This window comes from Herpailurus yagouaroundi, unplaced genomic scaffold (assembly GCF_014898765.1).
Source record: "Herpailurus yagouaroundi ecotype Mexico unplaced genomic scaffold, PumYag 164, whole genome shotgun sequence".
NCBI lineage: Eukaryota > Metazoa > Chordata > Mammalia > Carnivora > Felidae > Herpailurus > Herpailurus yagouaroundi.
In genome coordinates, this window is record NW_024412405.1 from 40,109,801 (window position 1) to 40,117,142 (window position 7,342).

General features: G+C 33.1%; 1 non-coding gene across 1 annotated transcript; it reads right to left on the reverse strand.

Moving 5' to 3' along the window:
- Nucleotides 1-1,014: 1,014 nt before the first annotated feature.
- LOC121038004 (U6atac minor spliceosomal RNA) lies at nt 1,015-1,146 on the reverse strand. Its single transcript, XR_005794108.1, has one exon. It is a non-coding gene; the product is annotated as a U6atac minor spliceosomal RNA (small nuclear RNA).
- Nucleotides 1,147-7,342: the final 6,196 nt, after the last annotated feature.

Genomic DNA, 7,342 nt, shown 5'->3' on the forward strand with positions numbered 1-7,342 from the left:
ATTCTTTTCACATGTGAACATTACTTGTCCTTTCTCTGCCTCATTTTCATTATCTATAAAAGGACAGCAACTGTATCTCAAAGGTAGTTCCTGGATTTAATATATGAAAAAAAAATGCATACGATAGCATCTGTCTTAGAAAAGCATTCTGTACATGTTAGCTCTTACAAGAGCTTTGAAATTGTCCCTGGAGAAACTTCTCAGGAAGATTATGGTGTGAGGTTGGAAGAAATATTTTCCTAAACTATATGAGTGACTGTTGAAATAATCCTATGAAGTATGCGTAAAAATAGTTTATCTAACACTTTTAGCACTCCTAAAAAAAAATGAGTTGGACACAGTTCATGAGGTCAAGCCTTGCGTCAGGCTCTGCAATGACAGCACAGCACAGAGCCTGCTTGGGATTCTCTCCTCTCTCTGCCTTTCCCCAACATGTGCATGCACACTCTTCCTCTCTGTCTCAAAATAAATTAATAAACTTAAAAATAAAATATAAAATAAAATAAAATAAGTTGGATTATCTAGAAGGTTTTAATTTGTTAGCTAGTGTGTTCATATTTTAGGACAAAGCCAACTCATTTGAGCCAATATAACTACATCAAGCTCCATTTGTTAAGCCATGTGACCAGGGTTCAAATCCTAACTCTACCACTTACTATGTGTGTTAACTTTAGGCAAGTTAACTTACCTTTTGATGCCTCTATTATGTCACCTATAAGATAGGGATAATGATACTGACCTCACAGGGTTGCTGAGTATTAGTAAGTTCATACTTGAAATGCACTTAAAAAATAGTGACTGTCATATATGTGCTCAATAATTACTTATTTTTATTGTAATATGCCAAGGTGACCTTTCAAGAAATCTTAATTATGTGTTTACTTTTAAGTATTTAATTAAATTCCAGTTAACATACAGTGTAATATTAGTTTCAGGTGTACAATATAGTGATTCAATATTTAGATACACAACCCTATGCTCATCATAAGCACACTCTTAAATCCTCATTGCCTATAAAAATGATGGTTAGATGCCACAAAGTAGGTAGCAATGCCTTACCCATATATATGTTGTCAGGACCAAGGGCCTCTTTCATCCTTGTCAATCAACAGGAGTGCTATAACCTTCTCTCCTTTTACACATCACAAAATCTTAATTATTTGAACACTAGAGACATCAGCGGATTTCTAATGGTTTAAATACCTAAAACGACAACAACAAAGTAAATAGCATATACTCTTCTAGGCCATGGTCACCTACCACAAAGCAGACTTAAGATATACTTACTTCACATATTCCCCAGCTAGTTAAGCTACAAAGGGAATTCTAAAGGTTTTGTTGTGGAAGTTATAAAATTAAAACTATGGCAGTGGAATATTCATGAAGCCTTTTGTTTCATTTTCTGGTATATGAAAATAACTTTCAAAAAGTTAAGTGGAATGCTTTTATTTGTTTCCTGTCATACATTCTAAATGGCTTTTAAAAGTCAGTAGCTGTTACTCAAGAATAATGAGGTATATTATTCTCTCAATGCACATGTAAATCTCCAATTAACACTAATGGTATTTATGGCAATGAAAACAAAAAGAAACCTACTTCAGTGTCTCAAAATAATCTTTATTTTTGATACCTACCTTTTTACCATCTAAGTGCAGTCAAGCACATATAAACAAATTAGTATTAAGCATCATTTTGACACTTCCATTCATGTTGACATTCTGAAATACTGTCTTTAAACAGTAATGTGTTTTAAAGCAGAGATGTGACTTTAGATTTAAGAATTTATATGTCTTTCCCATCTCTGCCATTAATATTAAAATATAAAAAAATAAGCATACACAGTCCTAGTATTACTTGAGAAATACAAAAAAGGTGAATTTTTAAAATATGTGTGGCAAAATATTTTTAAGAACAGTATTTCAAAAGATTATCTTTTTATGCACATACATAACTAGAATCCTAATATCCCCTTAAGACACAATCCTATATCCCTCTTTAGTAAATACTTTTTTCTTAGATTTCTATAATTTTAGTCTTAATCATATAGTGAATTCTTCCTAAGAAGAAAGCGTTTAAATGGAAAAGTGAAATACCATTAAGATACTATTGAACTGAAATAGCATCTTAAAGAATATATGTTTAAGGTATTGTGAAACTGCCTGAAAGAGATAGGAGAGCACAACTGAAATAATTATTTTTATTATTCTAAGTGTAGAATGATCTACAGCCACCCATAGATCTTTGGTGGAATTTGAAACTTTAACATAATTCTTTTTTTTTCTTAAGTTCATTTGTTTATTTAGAAAGAGGCAGAGCATGAGCAGAGGAGGAGCAGACATAGAGGGGGAGAGAGAGAAGCCCAAGCAGGCTCTGCCCTTCAGTGCAGAGCCCAAGGTAGGGCTCAAATTGATGAACCATGAGATCAAGACCTGAGCCTAAATCAATAAGTGGACGCTTAACCAGCTGAGACAACCAGGCACCCCTGAATCTTTAAGATAATTCTACAAAGACACTGGACTACACATAAAAGTATAAATCCCTATGTAGAAAAAATAAGCCCAGTATAACAGATTTCAATCAAACAAGAATAAAGGGTATGATAATATACAGAAGGAATATGTTGATATAGCCCAAACCTATTAATTTGTTATGGCATTATTTACGTTTGAATGCCTGAATAAACATATCTTCCAGAAAAATTATTTAAAGCAACTATAGCAAGTAACTAACTTATCAAAACATAGGAAAAATATAGTTCCTGACTAATAAAACAGAACATTCCCCTCTAAAAATCTTGACTAATGAAGTAAAATTGTCTTCAAACTGAGATATTTATCTAACATCCACTCATCTAGAATACAACCATATCTAAACAAAGATTATCATTCCTTTCTAGGTAAAGAGAAGTTGACATTTTAAGAAGCTAACTTATTAAAACAACAGGTAGGTTTTATTTTACATGCCCATTCATCTAAGAAAATTTTATTGACTTCTTAGAGATTAGGCCTAGAACAGTGCCCAAACCACAGCAGGCACTTGATAAATATTTTTTAATGAATAAATTCATTAACTAAATTTTGGAAATCCTATTTGCAACATCAGAAATGTATTTAAGTCTCTCCTATACCATGTCTCTCAGTGTCAGGCAGTAGGTAAATATATATTAGTTGGTTTTATAAAGCTCAAAGTATAATTGGATATAGAGGAAAAAGCAGATTATTATGATTTAATATAGTATGATACATAATATGGTAAATGACATTTGAATGGATTAATGCCATTCCATGACATTGCATGCATACAAAAAGTCTATTTTTGACTAAAGTATTAAGATTTACTTTAAAACATTTTTTCCAGGGGCGCCTGGGTGGTGCAGTCGGTTAAGCGTCCGACTTCAGCCAGGTCATGATCTCGCGGTCCGTGAGTTCGAGCCCCGCGTCGGGCTCTGGGCTGATGGCTCAGAGCCTGGAGCCTGTTTCCGATTCTGTGTCTACCTCTCTCTCTGCCCCTCCCCCGTTCATGCTCTGTCTCTCTCTGTCCCAAAAATAAATAAACGTTGAAATAAAACATTTTTCCCAAGATTACTTAGTTAACTCATCCCTATATACATAACTTACCAGATTATGTCAATGAATATATTTTTAGGAAGTACAATAATACAAAGAATACTTGAAAATGTATTCTTTGTATAATTATATTTTTGTTAATTACATTTTTGTATTTTTTATTAAGGAAAAGTAAAAAATGCTATCTACAGGGTTTTAATCAACCTAATGATTACCTTATCATGAAATTAGCAATTTGCACTCATTTTGTTGATGATATTATTAATTCTATAAGATGGAACATTGGTTAGACATAGTTTAGGGGTGTGTAAGAGTATGTTTGCTTTTTTGTGTGTGATTATATTAATTACAACTGGGATTTTACTTACACATGACTGGTAGATGAAATTGTTTCACACTGATTTAAAACCATATGTATTTTTAGCTTTCTGTCTTCTAATATGACCATGCAACTGATCCTGATTGATAAACCTGTTATCCGTACAGTGGTAGGATCACTCTATATGGTAGGACGTCAGGGTTCACTAGACCCAATTTTCATTTTGAGTTTCTTTTTTGAAAAGTTCTAACTCTTTTTAAGACTTGTTATTTTATGACATTTATTCTATCTTAGCTGTCCTTCAAAGAACAAGAAGAAAATTTATTTAGTATTTTTAAATTGAATAAAACTCATTCTATCCCACAATTAAAATGTACATTCACTGTCTCTTTTTTATGAATCTAACACACATATTGGCTCTTATACAGTTGATCCCTGGGCTTGAACTGTGCCAGTCCACTTACAACAGATTTTCTTTCAATACGGTACAGTACTATAAATGTATTTTTTCTTCCTCCTGATGTTCTTGATGTTTTCTTTAGTTTGCATTATTGTAAGAATACGGTATATAACAAATACAAAATATAAAATATATGTTAATTGACTATTTGTGTAAGCTTCTGGTCAACAGTAGACTATTAGCAGCCAAGTTTTAGACGAGTCAAAAGTTATATACACAGTTTTTTTAAAAAAAATGTTTTTAATGTTTATTTATTTTTGAGAGAGGGAGAGAGATGGAGCGTGAGTGGGGGAGGGACAGAGAGAGAGGGAGATACAGAATCGGAAGCAGGCTCCAGGTTCCAAGCTGTCAGCGCAGAGCCCGATGCGGGGCTCGAACTCACAGACTGTGAGATTGTGACTTGAGCCGACATCGGACACTTAACCGACAGAGCCACAGGCGCCCCTATATACACAGTTTTTGACTGCACAGGGGGTCAGCACTACTAACCCTCTGCTGTTCAAGGGCTAACTGTATTTCCCATACATTGAAATATTTTGTTTTTTAATTACCCTAAGATTTCATTACTGGTCATTTCTTATTCCCAACCATGCTAAAATAAGTCTAAAACAAAAATAAAATGGAAAAGAATGATGGAATCACCTACAAAGATGATATAATAAGAAACGGATCATCTCTCAGCTTTCTTAGTGTATTGCCAAAATTACTGCATCATCTTCCAAGAATGTATTATATTCTGCCTTTGGATTTCACTGGGTAGTTGAAAATTCAAATGTCTTAATTTATCCTTTTAATAGAAAAGTGAAGAAAATTGAAATGAAGACATTTTACAATTATTATATGAATCAAAATGAATGCAAAATTATTCATGAAGCATTGTTGACATTAATCCTAATAGTTAAATTGATCATGTAATTCTATAAATCACATAATGAATAATGAAAAAAGAAAATCTATAAATCATATAATGAATAACTAAGGACAAACAGAAAATGTGGTATTTATTTCCAGTTAGCATTTTGGTGGGAAGAACCTCATCATGCCAAGGACCATTCCATTTCCCTAAAAAGAATATATGGCAATATTCATTCATTTCTATTTCTCCTGGTATGCTGAGGGTTCAATAACCACTATATGATCCCAAAAAGTCATAAATGAAATACACAATACTGGATATTTCAGAGATACTGTCTAAAAAAATTTAGGAATGTCTTATATGTTTTATAGTCATTCATACTCATAACCATCCACACAATCATGAGGTCCCAAAGACTCTCAGGAAAGTTTCTCAGAAGCCTCTCAACAGGCTTAGTATAGAAATTATTATGCATCTAGGGGCGCCTGGGTGGCTCAGTCCGTCAGGCGGCCGACTTCAGCTCAGGTCATGATCTCACGGTCCGTGAGTTCAAGCCCCGCGTCGGGCTCTGTGCTGACAGCTCAGAGCCCAGAGCCTGTTTCAGATTCTGTGTCTCCCTCTCTCTGACCCTCCCCCATTCATGCTCTGTCTCTCTCTGTCTCAAAAATAAATAAACGTTAAAAAAAAAAATTTAAAAAAAGAAATTATTATGCATCTAAAAATACATTCTTCTTTTTAAATGGCAAATCTTTAAAAACATGAATGTGAATTTTATTATATGGTTTGTTATTAAATAATTTAATAAAATTTTAAGTCTTCTGATTAAATCAGATTCCCCCCCCCACTAATTTACAAGGCAGTCTTAAAAAAGTGGCTCTTAATTGACAGTGGATTTCAATTGTGACAAAAATTAAGCAAAAAAGAGGGATGGGATGAAGAAAAAGATACATTAGGATGCTAACCTGGGAGGAAATCTGTCCTAGTGGGGTTTTGGTAGTGATTATCCACTACATGCTTTTCCAAAAATGAATGTATTGATTTTCATGAATCTTCAGGGGGAAAAAAGTAATTCATCTTCACTGGATTAAAAAAATAAGATCTATTAAGACTATTGATTAATAATGACAGATATTGTGAAATTACATAGTAACCACCATATTTTTTCCAGTCAAGATGCATGTAATTTCTGTGCAGTGAAAATAACTCCAAAGGTTAGACTAAATACTCTGTTGGATTTCAACCCGTTTTGTATTTCATCCAGAAATTTATCCTAAAACTCCTTTATTATATTACAGGTAAATACCTAGTGTGTCTTGGTCTTTGAACAACTTTGAAAATCTTAATGGATCTCCTATTAATGACTTGAATAAAATTTTAATACATACTCATTACTTATTTTTAGGAATTATGTTCTTAACTTTTGGGAAATTACACTTCAATAGTTTTAGAGTTTGTCCTGTTAATACACCCAAGGGCGTAACCTGACAATCATTTTAAAAGTATACCTTATGGGAGGCTTAAGCCCTGACACATATTTTCTTATTCCAGAGTAAATCCCAAGTGGCAGAACTTTAACTTTCTTAGCTCATTTATCTTTTATTTATTTTTTTCTTCTCTAATAATTTTCTATCTTTGTTTTTGTTTCTGTTTCAATCAGGTTCAAGAATTGGTTTTCCAAGTAAAGCCAATGCCTGCTAAGCCCTTGGGATGTCTGGCTTGCTGGGACCTAATCTTTCACTTCCTCAAAGACCAGAAACTTTAGCAAATTTGGGGCATCTCAAAATGAGAGTAATTCACACATAAACAATACTATATTAAATTTTCAGGACAGTGGTTAATACTCTGGCTTAGTGGTTGCCCAACTGATTTATATCACTCTAGGTTTATAGTACAAACTCAAGGAGGTCTATACTCTGCTGCATCTATGTAAACAATCAGGCTAAAAAAATAAAGCCAGCCTTTTTTTGCAGTCAGGAATAACTTTTAGAGACTTTTATAATCACAATGGAGAAATATTTACACAATTCATTTAAGTATCCAGATTTGGTGAAGTACCTTATTATGTTCAGATTTTTGTGTGATTGATATAAATATAATCATTCAGTGGGAAAAAAATCTAATGATTTAGTTTTATTATACTG